Genomic DNA, 20,888 nt, shown 5'->3' on the forward strand with positions numbered 1-20,888 from the left:
CTTGGAATCATATATTTGATGGGTTACTGTAAACCAATTTTCTACTCCATGCTGAATTAGGAGAAATATAATAGTGATGGTTATTGCAGTGATTTGAGCAAAAAGGTACTTTCTCCCCTCAGACCCAATTGCCCTTCCCTGGAGCAATTTACCTAAAGCGGGTGGCGGGCGGGCTGGCAGTGAGTAAGGTGCTGCTGTGCTGTCAGTCCAGGTCGCCCCTTCTGCCTTGGCTCTTTATCTCCATGGCCATGATTACTGAGTTCTGTCTCTCACCTTAGTGCTGGTTTGGAACTCTAGGTTGATAATGGAGTCCTGCAAACTTAGATTTGGATACATTGACTTACTCCTCTGCATTTTAGGCTTGGATTATGTACTTTTGGAGTTGAAAGCAAAGTATTCATATTAGAAATAATGCATTTTGTCGAAATGCTGCTTTATCTTAGCATTCATGATTAGAAATTGATTCAAATGTAACCCTAGTGGGCTTCTGTAATTTGAGAACTTGATATGAGGTGTTTAAGGTGCAAGAGTACACGGTTAAGTGTGTGCCATGTGTTCTGGAGGTCAGGAGGAGAGATTACGGCATGATCAACGGTCAAGAACCCTGTGGGGCTCTCGGGCCTTCACGGAGTAGGGGTGATGGCAGGATGGCTGTGCAACCAGTTTGGGTCACTGCCTGTTTAAGGCAAGTATGCAGTGTTCTAAAATAGAGGAAGCTACAAGTAGTACAGTAATGAGGAATACTGTGGTTAGTCTGCCAAGCATACCTCCACTTGTTTCCTTACACAAGAAATTGAAATGTAGGTCAGGTGGCTGAACTGAAATGTGCAAAACTGAACTGCAGAAGGTCCAGATTGGACTGTGCATCTAGAGGGCGAGCAGGCATCCACACTGCTGCACCTCGCCCACGCTCTTCCCTCCTTCCCCCAACCTCCTCCCATCCCTGAAGTTTTCTCTGCCTCAGTAAGTGGCACCCAGGACTCTTGCAAAACTTTTCTCTTGCTGAATCCATGGATTCGTATACCTTTATAATATGATACAGGATAGGGCCATTGCCCAGCTGATTCTTTTACTTTTTAAAAATTCTTCCACATTGTTCAACATTAGAAAATGACCTTATCAACTGTCAGGAAAGTCTTTGTGGGATTTTGATCAGTGTCAGACTGATTGCTATATTAAAAACAGTGGGGACGAATTGACTTTTTTTTAAAACATTTGTTTATTTATTTGAAAGGCAGAGTTACAGAATGGCAGAGAGAGAGAGAGAGAGGTCTTCCATCTACTGGTTCACTCCCCAGGTGGCTGCAACCGCCAGAGCTGTGCCAACCTGAAGCTAGGAGCTTCTTCCCAGTTTCTCATGCAGGTGCAGGGGTACAAGGACCTGGGCCATCTGCTTTCCCAGGCCATAGCAGAGAGCTGGAGTGGAAGAGGAGCAGCTGGGACTCGAACCGGCGCCCATATGGGATGCTGGCACTGCAGACGGCAGCTTTACCTGTTTTCATAAACTGAGTTTTCATTTTCTAAATGGAAATGAATAGGCTTTTACGAAATTCCTAGTTCACTTTCTCAAGTACTTTTCTGCTTTAATAATAAGTTAATTTTTGTTTATTGATATTATCTCTAGGTACCTTGCTGAATTCAATTAAAACATTTATTATTTAAGCCTCTGGGGTTGTATAGATAATGAATTATAGTATCAGCAAATGCATTTTTCTAATTTTAAGTGACTATCTTGTTTCATTTCATTGACAAGTAGTAATTATAGGCATCTTTCTTTCCTGATTGTCATGGGAACATAAGAATGTTGGCTGCTGAGGTTTTGTAGTAGATCACATTAATCAAGTTAAGAAAATTCTTAGTTTGCTAATAAATCACCAAAGGGATACTTTTTGTTCATCTGTAATTAAGTAGAGTGAATGAAGCTAATACTTTTTTTAATGCTGAACTACTCTTCAATAACTGATGTAAAATCTCTGTTCATGAAAGATCATTCAACATTAATTTGCAAACTTGTTTAGGATTCATTGTCCGCACTTAGCAAATGAGATTGACTTGGACTTTTCTTCAGCTGGTTTTGGAGACTGTTTGAGATAGCCTTGTAAATTGAGTAGCTTTCAAGTTTGGTGGTTGTTTTTTTTTTTTTTTCCCATTACAGCTTCTTCAGTTACTATCCTGTGTATATTCTCTACTTTTCTTTTTTTTTTGCAAGTTTATAATTTTCATGGAAAATCACCCAGTTTTTCTAAATTTGAATGTATTGAATATAAAGCTGTGTGTTGTGTTTAATAATGATATATACATAAAAATACATAAGTTACTTTGAAAGATATATGGAGAGATGGAATTAAAAGTTAAGTTTATTTTGGTGCAAAAAAACAAATCCAATGCATAGTTTTTTCATTAACTTATTGAAGATCCCATATTTTTGGCACCAAAAAAACTTAGCACACACTCGCTATCTTTATATTTTACAGAGTGGACAGTGAGAGAGAGAGGCAGAGAGAAAGGTCTTCCTTTGCCGTTGGTTCACCCCACAGTGGCTGCCACGGCCGGCGCACCGCCCTGATCCAAAGCCAGGAGCCAGGTGCTTCCTCCTGGCCTCCCATGCGGGTGCAGGGCCCAAGCACTTGGGCCATCCTCCACTACCTTCCCGGGCCACAGCAGAGAACTGGCCTGGAAGAGGAGCAACCAGGACAGAATCCGGCGCCCCAACCGGGACTAGAACCCGGGGTGCCAGCGCTGCAGGCGGGGGATTAGCCTGTTGAGCCGCAGCGCTGGCCCCTAAACTTACTTCTAATTCCATTTGACAGGAGCTTTTTGAAGTACCCTCATATATCTCTTTACTAAACTAGGCTTTAGCATTATTGAACAGTGTTTTTACTATCATTCATTAAGTTTTCAGAATTCTGCTTAATTTGGATTTATTTTGTTCTTTTTCTTCTTGAGGTCATCTCAACACAAAATACAATTCTGGTCCAATAGAATAATAATGCTGGCCTCTGAAAAATACAATTTTAGGGTCTGGTGCTGTGCCATAGTCGGTTAAGCTGCTACCTGTGATGCTGGCATCCCATATGGGCCCCAGTTTGAGACCTGGCTGCTCCACTTCCAGTCCAGCTCCCTGCTAACTTGCTTGGGAAAGCAGCCAAAGATGGCCCAAGTGTTTGGGCCCCTGTACCACACGGGAGACCAGAAGTAGCTCCAGGCTCCTGGCTTCCGCCTAGCACAGCTCTAGCTGTTGCCATTTAGGGAGTGAGCCAGTGGATGGATGATCTCTCTCTCTCTCTCCTGTGTTTTTAAAAAAAAAAAAAAAAAAAAAAAAAAAACACAAAAAACTGTGGTTCTGAATCACAGCTTCATCATTTAAAAATAAAAATAAAAAATAAATCTTAATAGAAGGAGAAGAACTTTTAAGAATAAAAGAATCTATACTTCCTGGAACTGGTGGCTTTACACTAACAGGGCTGGGCACTATATGAAGCACTTTATTTTGTTGTGCTTGATTGGTGGGTTTTTTTGTTTGTTTGTTTTGTTTTGTTTTTTGTTTTTTAAGATTTATTTATTTGAGAGAGTTACAGAGGGAGAGACAGAGAGGTCTTCCTTCTGTTGGTTCATTCCCCAAATGGCCACAACAGCTGGAGCTGCACTGATCCGAAGCCAGGAGCCAGGTGCTTCTTCCTGACTCCCATGTGGGTGCAAGGGCCCAGCAGGGGCCCAAGGACTTGGGCCATCTTTTACTGCTTTCCCAGGCCTTCTCAGGTCATAGCAGAGAGCTGGATGGGAAGAAGAGCAGCCGGGACTAGAACCGGTGCCGATGTGGGATGCTGGCGCCGCAGGCGGAGGATTAACCTACTGATCCATGGTGCCAGCCCCTGATTGGTGTTTTTAGGTGTTAGATTTTTTACAAGTTGAAGGCTTGTGGCAACCCTGCATAGAGGAAATCTATTGGTACTATTTTTCCAATAGCATGTGCTCACCTTACATCTCTCATATTTTGATAATCCTTGAAATATTTCAGACTTTTTCATTATATCTGTTGGGATAATCAGTGACTTCTGATGTTACGATTATAATTGTTTTGTGGTGCTCCAAAACATGCTCATGTAAGGTGGCCAACAAGAGATAATGTGTGTGTTCTGACTGCTCTACCAACTGGACGCTGATTTCCCGGGCTCTCAGTCTACCTAGTCCATAAGAGACAGCCATATTGGAATAGGCGAAAACAGTGACCTCTGAAATGTTCAAATCAAAGGAAGAGTGAGACATTGCTCACTTTAAATAAAAAAATAGAATGATTAAGCTTAGTAAGGAAGGCATACTGAAAACTGAGACAGGCTGAAAGCCAGGACTTCTATAGCAAACAGCCAGGCTGTGGATGCAGGTTGTGGAGGAAGTTAGAAGTGCTTTTCCAGTTAACACACAAATGGTATGAGAGGGAAATAGCCTTAGTGCGGATACAGAGAATGTTTTAGTTGTTTGGATAGAAGAGCAAATCAATTACAACATTCCTTTAAGCCAAAACTCAAACCAGAGCAAAGGTCTAATAACACTCTTTAAATGTATGAAGGCAGAGAGAAGAGTGGAAAATGCAGATTTCTTTTGAAGCTAGCAGAAGAAGATTGGTGAGATTTAAGAAGTCATGTCCATAACAGAAATGCAAGGTGAAGCAGCACGTTGTAGAAGACTGAGCTAAGATAACTGATGAAAGTGACTACACTAACAGATTTCAAGGTAGACAAGACAGCCTCACATTGAAAGAAGACTCCATCTGGACTTCCGTAGCTACAGAGAAATCATTGCCTGGCTTTGTGGACTGGCTGACTCCTTGTTAGGTAGGGCTAATGCAGCTGGTGATGACAGTTGAAGCTGTGTTCATTTGCCAGTCTGAAAACTCTGAAGCCCTTAGGAATTTTTTTTTAAGGGTTTATTTATTTGAAAGGCAGAGGCAGAGGTAGAGAGTCTTCTATTCCGCTTTTCACTCCCCAGATGGCTGCAATGGCCAGAGCTGGGCCTATCTGAGCCAGGAGCTTCTGGGTCTCCCACATGGGTGCAGGGGCCCAAGGAGTTGGGCCATCTTCCACTGCTTTCCCAGGCGCTAACAGAGAGCTAGATTGGGATGCCAGCACTGCAGGTGGCAGCCTTATCCGATTCACCATAGTGCCGGCCCCGCCCTTAGGAGTTAAACTCAATCCAATCTCCCTGTGCCCTGGAAACGAACAACAAAGCCTGGATGATAGCAGAGCTGTTGCAGTGCGCTTTACTGAATTTTAGGTACTCACTGTTGAGACAGAGCAAGAAATGTTTCTGCCTGGCCACCCAAGAGTTCTGCTGCAGATAGGCAGTGGGATTGTCTTTCCTGCTGTCAGAAGCGGAGCAGGGACTTGAACCTGCACTCTGATAAGGGATGCTGGCATCACAGGTGGTAGCTTAACTTGCTGTACCACACCACCAGCCCTCGTGGTAAAATTTTAATGGATGAGAAAAGTTGCTTCTTGTGTATAAGCCAAGAAAGTATTTTGCAGAATTGCTCCTGATGAAGATGCTGCAAACATCGTTGAAATGGCAACAAGGGATTTAGAGTGTCAGATGAATTTAGTTGATAAAGTAGCAGCAGGGTTTGGGAGGAGTGGCTCCAATTCTGGAAGAAATTCTGTGGGTGAAACAGCATTACATGGCATCGCAGGGCAGAGACCTTCTGCGAAAGGAAGACTCGTTGTCTTGAAGATGCGAAGTGTAACTGCCACAGCCGCACGGCCACCACACTGATCAGCCAGACCCTGTCAGCGTCCCAGCGAGACGCTCTGCTAGCAAAAGGATTAGGACTTGCTGAAGGCTCAGGTAAAGCTTAGCATTTTTTTTTAACAAGAAAGTTTTTTCTGTATGTTGAGTGCTTTTAGGCATAACACTATATTGCTCACTTAATAGAGTACGTGATAAACAGCTTTTGTATCCACTGGGAAACAAGGTGACTGTTGCAATATTTATTCCTGTAATTGTGGGGCAGCACCCACAATGTCTGAGACATGCCTGCGTTACTTGTATCTTTAACTTTCTAGCTAGTCTGATTGAACTGAATTTCCTTGTTTTATAATTCATTAAAGCATAATAAAGTAAAGCCATATATAATCTTCCCATTAGAACATTTAGTTCTCAGAAAATACGTTTCAGACTTACTATAGTAGGTAAAATTCACTCTTGCATTCTTTACAGGCATAGATTTTTCTCTTTATTACCTCTCTTATACCATCTGTTAAAAACAATTCTAGAAAGCAAATAAAGTCACTTTCTGTAATACATAGAGCATCCTGTGCTTCACAGCAGACGCGACAGAGACAGCAGGCCCCACCCACAGCAGGGTCTGAGCCGTGCCCGTTCTGAAAGAGCATTTTCAAAAATGAGACTGAGAGAGACAGACTGAGAGATTCAAAGAGACTGAAAAATAGACTAAGAAGGAAAGGTGGTGGGGGAGAGAAAGAGATAGAGAGCAAGGGGGAGAAGGTCCCGAGATCTTACAACACAGGTTAGACAAAGGTCACGGAGTCCACAGCTGACCAACTATCTTGGGAGAGGGGGACACACTGGCTCCTGTAAGTAAGCCACACTGTGTGGCCACACAATGGAGGGCTCCAACAATGGAAAGTGTAGGCCTGAATAATTTAGAACAGTATTCTACAATTATACACCATGTCCTTCCCTAGCCATATGCTGAATTCTATTTTTATTGTACAAAATCCAAAACCCCATCCTTTGTGTTATCTCACCTCCTTTTTTAAAAAATATTTATTTGAAAGGCAGAGTGGCACGGGAAAAGGAGAGAGAGAATGAGAGAGAGAATGAGAACTCTTCCATTTGCTGCTTCACTCCCCAAATGCCGCCACACCACAATGTGGGCCAGGCAAGGTTCCAGATTAATTTTTTCAGATATAAAAGTCAAAATCAGTGCCCACATCAATTCCCCTGGCCATAGTCTCTTGAAGATAGACTTCACAAGTGGCCAGCAGCATAGTATTGTGCTGATATTCAAATACTTAGTCATTTTATAACAAGTGAGATAGTTTTAGAATAATGTCACTCAGCCGATGCCCATAGACAATGAACTGGCTCAAAAGCATTAAGTTTGTGGCAAGAGAAGAGTTACTAATATTCTGAAAGAGTGGTAAATGACTTGCAAAGAAGAAGTACAAAGATCTTGAGTAGGGTTTATGTTGACAATAAGCAAGTGTTTACCCTTGTAAGTCATTAAACACGAGGCGGTAGCAGTCCCCCCCCCCCCCCAATAGTGAGCTGTTCTGGACTGAAATGGATTAAAATCCCATATGACCTGTAAACAAGAGTGAACAGAGACTTGATTGTCTTCTGATCCCGGGTATGGAGTGCTTTCACAGTTTCTTTACGGGTTAAATAGACACCTACCATATGACAGCCCATTTTCTTTCTAGCTGTTGCCCGCAAGAAACGAAAGCCTCTGTCCACAGAAAGATGCCATGTGAGTGTTCCACCCGTACATTTAACAGCCCCCTGAAAACAACCTAGATGTCCACTGACATCGAGTGGACACAACAGTGACGGCTCACACAGGCAGTAGGACACAGCAATAAATTCTACTGAGTCTAAGAAGCAAGACAAAAGCAGGAGTTCACACCTTGTATTTCTGCAGACTGGGACATGAACATAACCCACAGGTGCAGAACGCAGGTCAGAGGCTGCAGAGGAAGGGGTCACAGAGGCAGGAGGACATTGTGGGCACTGAGGGGTGTGCTCTGTCTTAAGCGGGCTGGCTTTGTGGGACACCAGTATGTCAAGACTCACACACTATTGCTGCTGATTGTACGTGAATTCGGTTTCAGCGAAGCTGTTGGGTGGGAGGTAACGGGTCACACAATGAACATAAGGAGTAGAGCCTACCACCAATCAGGTCCGTTTCAGAGGTGTGTGGGCACATGCATACATAACACGTACACACACATTTGCTTGACTGAGAGTGCTTGTGAGTTTAAGGTTTGTTTTCTATATCCCAGTCCCATAGAGTTAGGGACAGACCAGACCTGTTTGGAAATAAGCCAGATTTTACAAGAAAGTCCACAAGGGCTGAGCCCCAGAGCAGCAAAACCTGGAGCTGTGGAGTGTGGAGGTGTCTGCAGGGGAGGTGGGCCTCTGTGTGTGTGTGTGCGTGTGTGTGTTGGGGTGAGGGTTGCCTCGCCTCCCTACCAGACTCATTTGTTGAGGGCGGTAACTGGAAGATCTGGGCCCTTCTCCAGGACACCAGCTTTTCTCCCATCTGGCTTTATTGATTCTGTTGGGCACAGACAGCCCAGAGGTTTCCTGGGAAACAGGTGCAGGACATGACTGGCTGTAAAGCACTGGCCCTTGGAAGTTAAAAACCCAAATATATGATTATAACTTGGCGTACTACATATAGACAGATGCTCCTTGACTTACAGGGTGGTTATAACCCAATAAACTCATAAGTTGACAGTGCTATAAATCACAAATGCAATTAACTGTGGCACGGCAGGTTAAGCCTGGGCTTGGGACACCTGCCTCCCATATAGGAGTGACTAGCATCAAGTCCTGCTCTGCCTTCCAGTCCAGCTTCCTGCTAACGCATCTGGAAGGCAGCAGCTGATGGCGCAAGTCCTTGAGTCCCTGCCACCCACCTGAGAGATTCAGAAGGAATTGCTGGCTCCTGGGCCCAGCCCAGACTGTGGTAGGCATTTGGGCGATGAACTAGAAGATGGAAGATTTTTCTCTGTGTGTCTCTCCCTTTCTCTCTCATTGCCTTTAAAAAAAAAAGTTTTTAAATGCATTTTGGGGTCAGCATTGTGGTTCAGCAAGCTAAGCTGTCACTTGCAATGCCAGAATCCCACATTGGAATGCTGGTTCAAGTCCCAGTTACTCCACTTCCAATCCCGCTCCCTGCTAATGCACCTAGGAAAGCAGCAGAGGATGGCCCAAATACCTGAGCCCCTGCCACCCATGTGGGAGACCAGGAAGGAGCTCCTGGGCTCCTGGCTTTGGCCTGGCCCACAGCCAGCCATTGTGACCATTTGGGGATTAACCAGCATGTGAGATTCTCGTTCATTCTTTCTCTCTGTCTCCTCTTTGAATGACTAAATTTTTTTTTAAGATTTATTTTATTTATTTGAAATAAACAAGAGTTACAGAGAGAGGTAGAGACAGAGAGTCTTCCATCTGCTGGTTTACTCCCCAAATGGCTGCAATGGCCAGAGCTCAGCTGATTCAAAGCCAGGAGCCAGGAGTTTCTTCCAGGTCTCCCCTCTTAGGTACAGGGCCCCAAGCACTTGGGCCATCTTCCACTGCTTTCCCAGGCACCATTAGCAGGGAGCTGAATCAGAAGTGGAGCCGCTGGGACATGAACCAGTGCCCATATGAGACGCCGGTGCTGCAGGCCAGGACTTTAACCCGCTGTGCCACCCCTAAATTTTTTTTAAACAAATTCATTTAAGAGAAGAGTATTTGGCAGAGCAGTTAGGGCCCTGCTTGGGATGTCTGCATCTCGTATCTGAGGGTCTGGGTTTGGGTGCCACTTCCTTCCCTGATTCTAGCATCCTGCTAACGTGCACCTGGGAGGCAGAAGGTGATGGCTTGGGTGGTTGGGTCCCCGCTGCCCACATGGGAGACAGGGACTGAATTCCCAGTTCCTGAACGTTTGGTGAGTGACCCACTGGCTGTAAGCACATCCTCTCCCTCTCAGAAAAAGATTATTTAATTCACCTCACCCATTGAGCACCATAGCTTAACCTAGCTTACCTTAAATATGCTGAACACAAACGTTAACTTATAGTTGAGCAAAATCATCCAGCACAAAGCCATTTCATAAAGTGTTGAATGTCTCATGTGATTTATTGGATACTATTTTGAAAGTGAAAATAGAATGCTTATGGGTTCTTACCATTAATGCACAGCACTGAAATCACATTGAATTGATGCTGAGGTGAACATTATAGTGGACAAAGTCATCAGTCTTGGGCTGGGAGGTGTGGCTCACTGCCGATGCCCACATCAAAAGAGAACGTCCATCGAGTATCCATCCTTAGGGCGGGAGAAGACCAACATTCAAAGCACAGCTTCTACTGACTCTCACATCACCCTAAAGTTGGAAAGTCATCAGCTGAGCTGTCATAAGTTAGGCACCACCTGTATATATTTCCAGTCTTTCCTATGCATATAGTATGTTTTATTTTCAACAAAATTGTGGAATTTTTTTCATTTTCATGGCTTGGTATATAAGTAAAATTGGACTTCAATAAAGATAGATTTAAAACAGCATCATACCAGCTCTCTGCTATGGCCTGGGATAGCAGTGGAAGATGGCCCAAGTCCTTGGGCCCCTGCATCCGTGTGGGAGACCCCGAAGAAGCTCCTGGTTCCTGGCTTTGGATTGGTGCAGATCCAGCCATTGCAGCCGCCTGGGGAGTGAACCAGTGGATGGAAAACCTCTCTCTGTCCCTACCTCTCTCTCTAACTCTTTCAAATAAATAAAATAAATCTTAAAAAAGAAAAAGCATCATAGATGTGCTTTGACAATTACAGACGTGCTTAAAACAAATGAAACAAGCCGGCGCCGCGGCTCAGTAGGCTAATCCTCCATCTTGCGGCGCCGGCACACCGGGTTCTAGTCCCGGTCGGGGCACCGATCCTGTCCCGGTTGCCCCTCTTCCAGGCCAGCTCTCTGCTGTGGCCAGGGAGTGCAGTGGAGGATGGCCCAAGTGCTTGGGCCCTGCACCCCATGGGAGACCAGGAGAAGCACCTGGCTCCTGCCATTGGAACAGCGCGGTGCGCCGGCCGCAGCGCGCCTACCGCGGCGGCCATTGGAGGGTGAACCAACGGCAAAAAGGAAGACCTTTCTCTCTGTCTCCCTCTACTGTCCACTCTGCCTGTCCAAAAAAAAAAAAAAAGAAACAGCAAAGAAACAGAGATAATTAGCAAGTGCTAATAGATAATGAACCAAAATTTGAAAATTTTTCAGAACAAAAGTTTGCAATTAATGTACTCCATGATTTGACTCAACAGCAGAATGGAGACAACACAGGCAAGAACTGGAGAACTTAAAGACAGAACAAAAATAACCCAATCTGAACAGAGAATGTAGACTGAAGGAAAAGTGAGCAATACAGCCTCAGGAGCATGTGAGACAGAAGTGAAACCTCAACATCCATGTCATCAGAGTCCCGGAAGAAGAGGGTGAAGCTGAGAGGATTCCAAGGGGCCGGCATTGTGCGGCAAGGAGTAAGCCGCCCCTTGTGACGCTGCATTCGGTACTGGAGCAGCCATTCAAGTCCCGGCTGCTCTGCTTCCAACTCAGCTCCCTGCTCTGTGCCTGGGAAGGCAGCAGACGATGGCTCAAGTCCTGGGGACCCTGCCACCATGTGGGAGATCCGGATGAAGCTCCTGCTCCAGGCTGGCCCAGACCTGGCTACTGCAGCAGTTTTAGGAGTGAAAATTCTGTGCGTTTGTCTCTCTTTTTCTCTCTGCCTTTCAAATAAATCTTTATAAAAAATAACATGGTTGCTTTTAAAAGCTAAATACCACCACGTGTGATGGCTGATTTTATAGCGCTAACTGGGTTAACGAACACTTGGCATCTTTTGGGTGTGTCTTGAGCCTGGCTGGGCTGGGTGGGAAGTCCTGGCCGCAGTGTGTGGGCACCACCCAGCAAGTGGGGGTCCAGGCAGAATGGACACAGGAGGTGAGAGCTGGGCCACATTCGTCTCCTGCCATGGACATCAGTGTCTGCGCTTGGGCTCCAGGTCCCACGGCGGCGGCCCCTGGCTGGCGCTCAGGCAGCCTCACAGTGAAAGTGAGCCCCTTGGCTTCCCTGGTTCTGAGGCCCTTGAACTTCAACTGAGCCCTGCTACCAGCAGCCCAGGGTCTCCAACCTGCAGATCACCTGTCTTGGGACAGCTGCCATGACTGCAGGAGCCATTGACCCTAATAAATCCCCCTTACATACCTGCATAGATAGCCTGTCGGTTCTGTATCTTTAGAGAACCCTGACTAATGCAGCCTATGACCCAGCCCTCACACCCCTGGGTGTTTATCTCAGAGAAACAAAAACTTACATCCACACAAAACTGCACAGGACAGTTCATAGCAGCTTTATCTGCAATGGCCCCAAACTGAAAAATAACACAAATGTTTGTCAATGGTTGAATGGTTCAACAAACTGTGATACAGCTACACCGTGGAAATTATTCAGCAATAAAAAGGAACGCACTCCTGATGGTGCAGAACACGTTAGAGCCGAGCTGCCCAGGGGGTAGTGAGAGCCCCATCCTTCGTCACGGGATGGGTGACTCTCATCAACTGCCTTTTGGACTAAGTGACCTTGAACGCTTATAATGAGATTCAATGAGCGTTGGCTGCAAGTGCTAATAGCCTGCTTGGACCCCGCCCCCACCCCCAGCCCTGCCAACCTCACCAAAGGTGTCACAAATTCTGGGCTTCCCTGCAAAGCAGGGAGGAGGGGGCTCTTGGGACTCAGTAGGAGGGGGTGAGAAAGGAGCTTACCAGGTGGGTTTCTGTTGCTTTCTAGATGATCTGATGGCATCAGCCATGTCCCCACCTTGAGTCTCAGCAATGACCCACTGCTGAAATGAGTCACCACAGGAGTGCGACACAGCCCCCACGCCCCATGCCCTCTCCCTGCCCCTCCCCACCAAGCCAGGCCTGGAGTCCCCCCAGCAGTGGACAAGCCGTAGCCCCCTCCAATGCACAGGTCTGATGACATCTGAAGATGTGGACTTTTTTTTTTTTAAGACTTATTTGAGACGCAGAGATAGAGAGAGAGGGAGAGTCACAGAGAGAAGTCTTTCTTCTGCTGGCTCATTCCCCAAATGGCTGCAACAGCCAGAGCTGAGCCGATCAGGAGCCAGGTCTCCCACATGGGTGCAGAGGTCCAAGCACTTTGGGCCATCCTCCACTGCTTTCCCAGGCCATTAGCAAGGAGCTGGATCGGAAGAGGAGTTGAGCCAACGCCCATATGGGATGCCGGCACCGCAGGTGGAGGCTTAGCCTACCACGCCACAGCGCCAGCCCCATGTGGATATTTTGCTATGCAAACAAACCCTGGGCAATCTCAGAACAAGATGGTTTCACAACCACTTCCTCATGCTAAGAAAACAAACCAGTGAGGCCTCTCTCTTGCTCAAGGGGACTTTCAGTGGTCCATGGACAGCAAGTCATTTCCCCCTAACCTGAGCCTTCCTCCTCCCATCCTGCTTCCTCTTCTCCATTCTCCACCCTGTCCTGCCTGGCCCCTGCACATCCCTGAGCCTCACCCTCAGGACCACATGGCATCGCTAAGCCTCTTCTCTTTCCCTCTCACGTTCCCACTGCTGCTCCTGGCCCCCAGTCTCACCCGCTCCCACTGCTGCTCCTGGCCCTCACTCTCACCTGCCCCCAAAGTGACCGGGAAAGATTTGGGCATGGCTAACGGCAGGTGGGAATTTATTCTCTGCCTGTCAGATGTTAGATGTCCAAGTGCCCGTTCCAGAACCTGCCTCAGCTGAGCTGGCCCCTCTGGGCCAAGCAGTGCCTGAGTTAAGACTGGATTCCTAGGCCGGTGCCGCAGCTCAATAGGCTAATCCTCCGCCTGCGGCACTGGCACCCCGAGTTCTAGTCCCGGTCGGGGCGCCGGATTCTGTCCTGGTTGCCCCTCTTCCAGGTCAGCTCTCTGCTGTGGCCCGGGAGTGCAGTGGAGGATGGCCCAAATCCTTGGGCCCTGCACCCGCATGGGAGACCAGGGGAAGCACCTGGCTCCTGGCTTCAGATCAGCGTGGTGCGCTGGCCGCAGCAACCATTGGAGGGTGAACCAACGGAAAAGGAAGACCTTTCTCTCTCTCTCACTGTCCACTCTGCCTGTAAAAAAAAAAAAAAAAAAAAAGAAAGAAAGACTGGATTCCTCCAAGGACATTCTGTTCCGCCTTCCCTGTTCCTGCCTCTCTGGTCATAAAGCAGCCGCATTAGAACAAGGGCGGCTGTTTGTCACAGCTTGGGCGCCTGTTCCCACAGCAGAGAGCGCTGTGGAGTCCTGGCTCCTCAGCTTCCGCTCCAGCTTCTTGCTAACGCACAGCACACCCTGGCAGGCAACAGGTGAAGGCTCAAGGGCTTAGGTCCCTGCCACCCACATGGGAGGCCTGGATAGAGTTCTGGCTCCTGGCTTGGGCCTGGCCCAGCCATGGCTGTTACGGGCATTTGGGGAGTGAACCAGCAGGTTGAAGATCTTAGTCTTTCCTGTCTTCCAAATAAAAGAAAAAAGATTAAAAAAAAAGAAGTAAATAAATAAAATACATTTTAAAAAAGAAAATAAGACATGAAATATAGGCATAAAAAGGGTGTCTTTTCTTCCTCCCCCCCCCCCCCAGGTATGTATTCCTAATAACATCTTGCTCTATCTAACATTACAATGAATGTGTATACCCTGGAAACACAACAGACCAGCTGATGGGGAGACAAGGAACCAACCAGAAGCCAGGAGGGTGTGTGTACATCCCATAGTATAGAGAGTATAGCTGCACATCTAGAACTTTCTACCTTCTGCTTGCCCTGCCTTGCTCTCCAGTTGCTCTGGCCTTGTTGCAACAGCTTCCCACAGAACCTGGAATTGTTTACAATGAATGTTGGGTAAAAGTCCTTGGAGCTGAACCACAGTGAAGAAAGCCATTCTCCCTGAATTGGGGTAACTGGTGAGCAGGCAACGCTCCTGCCCAGACCCTCAGCACAGACCTCGGCACAAATGCTTAGCCAATGGCATGCACTGCAAGCCAAACAAACAGAAATTGCATCAGATGAATCTTTCTTCCCTTTTGTAGTTCCTTGGTTAGTCAGGAAGATGGAAATAAACTCGACTGCTACCATTTAACCCAGGGTTGGTTCTACATCCTGCTTCTCTCTGGAACCCCCACACCTCTGACACAATCTATACTATGGCTGCCCCTCATCCTGGACATAACTTAAAAGTGGCTCTTAAGCACTGTGGTGCAGTGGGCTAAGCCTCCACCTGAGGCACTAGCATCCATATGGGAACCAGTTCAAGTACTGGCTGCTCCTCTTCCCATCCAGCTCTCTGCTATGGCCTGGGAAAGCAGTGGAAGATGGCCCAAGTCCTTTGGCCCCTGCACCCACATGGAAGACCTGGAGGAAGCTCCTGGCTCCTGGCTTCAGATCAGCTCAGCTCTGATCACTGTGGCCATTCAGGGAATGAACCAGCAGTTGGAAGACTTCTCTCTCTGTCCCTCCCTCCCTGTCTGTAACTCTATCTCTCAAATAATAAGTAAATCCTAAAAACAAAACAAAGCAAAACTCATTAAAAAAAAAAAAGTGGTTCCCAATAACTGGTTTTGAGACCCAGCTCTGTTCCCGATTCCAGCTCCCTAGTGATACACACCCTACGAGGCAGCAGGTGATAGCCCAAGTATTTGTGTCCCTGTCACTCATGTAGACACCTGCACAGTTCCCAGTTCCTGACTTTAGCCTGGCTGTTGCGGGCATTTGGGGAGTGAACCAGCTGGTGGGAGATCTCTGTGTCTCTGACTTTCAAATTAATAAGATGAAAGATAAATCTGGGGCCGGCGCTATGGTGCAGCAGGTTAAGCTGCAGCTGCACGGCCAGCATCCCATATGGGCACTGGTTTAACTCCGGCACTTCCTGAACACTCCCGTGTCCGTCGACCTCACGGCTCGGGGCAGCTTTCCTGGAACATTCTCCCTGCTTCTCCCACCACCTCTGTTGTTACAGACATGTGCCAAAGCCTGGGGATGGATTCCCTGAAGGTTTCACTCACCGCCTCACTGTCGCGTTCTGCACCAGCCTCCGGTGCTTGGTGATATCCTACACCTATCTGTTTCCTGCCCATGATCGTACTGTCTCTTGTGGTGCCCATTGCCCTGGTCATAACCCAAGCCTGGCCTGTCTGGCATCAGCTCCACCTCCCAAGAGAAATCTAGCCGCTTCCCATCAAGGCATCGACGCCACCACCGCCTCTCCAACTCCCACTTCCCGCCTCCCCCAGCTCTGGTCACATGGTTGGGGGTTGGAGTCATACTCTTGCCCTGAAGTCTTCATCACCTCCCCCTGATTATTTCATCTCCTGTCCAGGTCCCACTCCATGCCCATACGGTTGAACATGGCTGAGAGCGCCAGGAGCCCTTCTGACGGGCCACTAAGTAACCTCAGCCGGTGTGCAGGGCTGGCCTGAGATCTGTGACAGTTCCCTGTCCGTGCACCCTCCCAAGCTCCCAGATGACATTCTACTGTGCCCTTGGAAGAATACAAAAGGCCTTATAGCCTTAGCCAAGTTTTTTTTTTTTTTCTAGATGGATCACTTAGCAAAGTTGTATGAGATTTCATTTCCTGAATTTGTAAGAGAAATAATGCCAAGTGCGCATGTCCAAAAATCAGACATGCTATTTTTAGTGACAACCTACCAGCCACATACTCGCTGATGGAACTTGGCATGTTAAAAAAAAAAAAAAGGAAGAAGAAGAAGAAGAAGGTGGTGGGGTTCTCTGGTTTCCTACTTAGTTTATCCCAAACTGAACCTGGCTTCTCCTCCCCCACCTGGTGGGTGCCTGAGCCAGGCAGGGAGAGTGCAGTGTGGGTGGGAGTGCCCGGGAGCTGTGTGTGGGGATGGGTCAGTGTGCAGCTCAGACTTTATTTACCCTCCCTGCCTTTAGCCCGCCTGACTTCTCAGCTGTTCTTCGTTCTTCATTTTAGTGCTGCCTCACCCCACACCCACCTGCCAGGAACTGGGAAGAGTTTTTTTTTTTTTCCCCCACCATGTCCCCTGAGTCTTGGCCAACTGCAAACTAACCACGTGGCTGGAAGCCTCCGTGAGAAGGCCCGCTGCGTGCGCTCACCTGTCACCTCTCCCTGCGCGGGTCGGTCAAGGCAGGGCATTCCCGGTGTAAACCTTGTCCCACAGTTGAAGGGGGGCCGGCTGGGGGCGCATCATGAATCCTAGGAGCCTTTTCCTGGAAAGCAAAGCTCTGATTCCTGTTACGAATTCCAAGCCCAGGGCTGTTCTCAGAGGTGCCAGAATGAACGTGTGATGGTCGTATTAGTGGCAAAATATTCCTGATGAACAGAAGTCCCCCTCTGTTGAGAACCTGAGCCCTTCGCCCTGGCCCATGAAAAGCAGGAAAGCAGCAGGCAGGAGCACCACCTAGTGGGGCCGTGGTGTACTGCGGGAGTGGTGGGAGTCGGCCCCTAAGCGAGCGCACCTGTCCTACTGCTGAGTTCTGGTCTTGTCATTACTTTCCCCACCTGCAGAAGGTAATAATCACTTCACAAGATGGCTGCAATAAAGCTTAATGAGATCACGCGTGGAAGGCATATTTCAACAAACTTTTGCTTTAGTATTCTTGCTTTTGTATCTGAACTGTAATTTGTTTTTCTATCGGTGAAAAGGAACCGCTGTAAGCTGGTTGACATGTGGAACAAATGTTAAAAACTACTCCAGGGGCCGGCGCTGTGTTGCAGCGAGTAAAGCCGCCACCTGCAGTGCCGGCACCCCATGTGGACGCCGGTTCGAGTACCAGCTGCTCCATTTCCAATCCAGCTCTCTGCTATGACCTGGACAGCAGTAGGAGATGGCCCAAGTCCTGGGGTCCCTGCACCCACGTGGGAAACCCAGAAGAAGCTCCTGGTGGCTGACATCAGCCTGGCCCAATGCAGATCATTGTAGCCATCTGGGGAGGGCACCAATGGATGGAAGACCTCTTTGTCTCTTCCTCTCTCTCTGTAACTCTGACTTTGAAATAAATAAATAAATCTAATCGATTAATATAGTCCATTGTAGCACCAGGATAAATACAAAGGTCACACAATCATTCAGTAGATACAGAAAATGCACTTCATGAAATCCAACGGACCTTTATAATAAAAGTAACCAATTACGTTAGAACTAGAAAGGAAGTACCTTAACCTTTTAAAGGACATTTATGGACAGTCCACAGCCAGCGTCACACTCAATGGTGAGAGACAGAATGAACAACAAAAGGATGTCTGCTCTCATCACTCTATTCAACACTCTGGAAGTTCTAGCCAGGAATTACATAAGAAAAAAAAAAAAAAAGGCATCCAGAATGAAAAGGAAGAAGGAAGATTTCTACTTACAGATCACATGATTTTAGATCTAGAAAATTCTAAGAAATTCACAAAAAAACTATGAAAACCAGATAAGCTAGGTTGCAGAATACAAGATCCACATACAAAAGTCAATCATACTTCTTTGTAGTAGCAATGAATAAAACAAGAATGAGGAAAGCTAACAACATCAGAGAATGAAGTAGTGGAAATAATCTTAAATGCAAGACTTGTACTCTGAATGTTAAAAAACAACGCTGAAATGAAAGAATGGAATGTTATGTCACTTGGTTAAAGAAACTCTATGTGGAAAGCTATCCCATGTTCATGGGTCAGAAGACTCAATGCTAAGGTACCTACGCTGCTGTGATGCTTACTTGGGGTGAGTGTTTCAGGAGGAGATACACATTTCTTTTTAAAGATTTATTTATTTATTCAAAAGTCAGAGTTACACACACACACACACACACAGAGAGAGAGAGAGAGAGAGAGAGGTCTTCCATCCTATGGTTCAGTCCCCAGATGGCCACAATGGCTGGAGCTGTGCCGATCCGAGGCCAGGAGCCAGGAGCTTCTTCCGGGTCTCCCACACAGGTGCAGGGGTCCAAGGACTTGGGCCATCTTGTACTGCTTTCCTAGGCCACAGCAGAGAGCTGGATGGTAAGAAGAGCAGCCAGGACTAGAACCGGCACCCATATGGGATGCCAGCGCTTCAGGCTAGGGTGTTAACTTGCTGAGCCACAGCGCTGGCCCAAGATACACATTTCAAGCCTCGTGTCTCATGTAGAGCAGATTTCTTCCCGTGGTGTGGATGGTCCTCTTCCAAGCGGGTGAAGGCCTGAGTAGAACAGAAACCAGCTTCCCTGAGCACAGGGGCGTTTCCCAGAAGGCAGCCTCACACCTCACCTGCCGCCTCCTATGGGTCTCTACCAGCGGAGTGTGGACCGGAAGAGGAAGGTCAGCTTTCCTGGGTCTCGAGACCTGCCACCCCACACTGCAGGTGTTGGACTCCCCAGCCTCCAGAATCAGGTGAACCGATTCCCTACCCTAACTCTCTGTCTATACACACTAGTTCTGTTTCTCTGGGGAATCCTGACACGTGCAGGTCCCCACATTGAGCTGCAGGTGCCACTCAGTACCTATAGCAAGGCTCCAGCCTGTTTCATTACAAAGTTGGCAAGCTGATCCCCCTATCCAAGAAGGTCAAGGGACCCAGAACAGCCAAAACCATCTCGGGCGAGAGAACAAAGCCGTGGAGGACGCTTGCTCTTTGACTTGAAAACACATCAAAGCTGCAGTGGTCAAAGTAGTGTGCTCCAGGCATTAGGATGAGTGTGTCAATCAATGGAATCGAGTCAGGAGTACAGAAGTAAACTCTCATGTTTACGTCGAATTGCTTTGGGAGGAAGGTGGCAAAACAATTGAATGGGGAAGTGATCATCTTTTCAGCCAATGGTTCTCAACCGTACAGCTGCATGCAAAAGAATGTTAGGTCCCCTACATCCACCATTTTACAAAAATTAACTCAAAATAAAGCAGATATTTAAATGCTGGAATTAAATTTGAAGAAAATACAAAATATAACCACACGTCCTTATGACAATGACTTTCCAGATATGACATTAAATGTAAAAGTGAATGAAGCAAAAATAAATTGGACCTCATCAAAGTTTAAACATTTTCAAGAAAAAATGAAATAGAAAAAAAATAAAACTGTTGGCTTCAGGAGCTGGCGTTGTGTCGTGGTGAGTTCAGCAACTGCTTGTGATGCCAATATCCTATATGAGCAGTGGTTCAAGTCCCGGGGGCTCCACTTCCAACCCAGCTCCCTGCTAATGTGCCTGGGAAAGCAGCAGCAGATGGCCCAAGCGCTTGGGTTCCTGCCACCCATGTGGGCAAACTGGATGGGGTTCCTGGCTCCTGGCTTTGACCCAGTCCAGTCCCAGCTGTAGCAGCCATTTGGGAGTGAACCAGTGGATGGAAGATCTCTGTCTCTCCTTCTCTCTCTCTAACTCTGGCTTTCGAATAAAATAATCTTTAAAACGATTTTTAAAAAATTTCAAAAATGGCTTCAAAAGGCACTACCTGCAGAATAGGGAAATACTTGTAAATTATTTTTCTGGTAAGAGATTTGTATCTTGGCCGGCACTGCGGCTCAATAGGCTAATCCTCCACCTGCGGCGCCAGCACACCAGGTTCTAGTCCCGGTCGGGGTGCCGGATTCTGTCCCAGTTGCCCCTCTTCCAGGTCAGCTCTCTGCTGTGGCCCGGGAGTGCAGTGGAGGATGGCCCAAGTGCTTGGGCCCTGCACCCCAGGGGAGACCAGGAGAAGCACCTGGCTCCTGCCTTCGGATCAGCACGGTGCGCCAGCCGCAGCGCACCGGCTGCGGCGGCCATTGGAGGGTGAACCAACGGCAAAAAGGAAGACCTTTCTCTCTGTCTCTCTCTCTCACTATCCACTCTGCCTGTAAAAAAAAAAAAAAAGAAAGAAAGAAAGAAAAAAAGAAAGGGGTCCAGAAAATGAAGGATTCTAGGGCCAGTGTTGCCTGAATAATTTAACTGTAAAAAAGAAGAAGGAGAAGGAGAAGAAAACAAACAAAAGCTAGTGGTAGATTGCTAGTGTGTCCTTTTCTAAACTCTTGGTCACTTTGTTTTGTTTTAAAGATTTGTTTGAAAGGCAGAAATACAGAGAAAGAGACAGAGACAGAGAGAGCTCCTCCAGCCAAAATGGCTGCAATGGCCAGGGCTGGGCCAGGCTTCAGTCAGGAACCTGAAATTTC

The sequence above is a fragment of the Lepus europaeus genome, chromosome 10 (genome assembly GCF_033115175.1).
Source record: "Lepus europaeus isolate LE1 chromosome 10, mLepTim1.pri, whole genome shotgun sequence".
NCBI classification, from domain to species: Eukaryota; Metazoa; Chordata; class Mammalia; order Lagomorpha; family Leporidae; genus Lepus; species Lepus europaeus.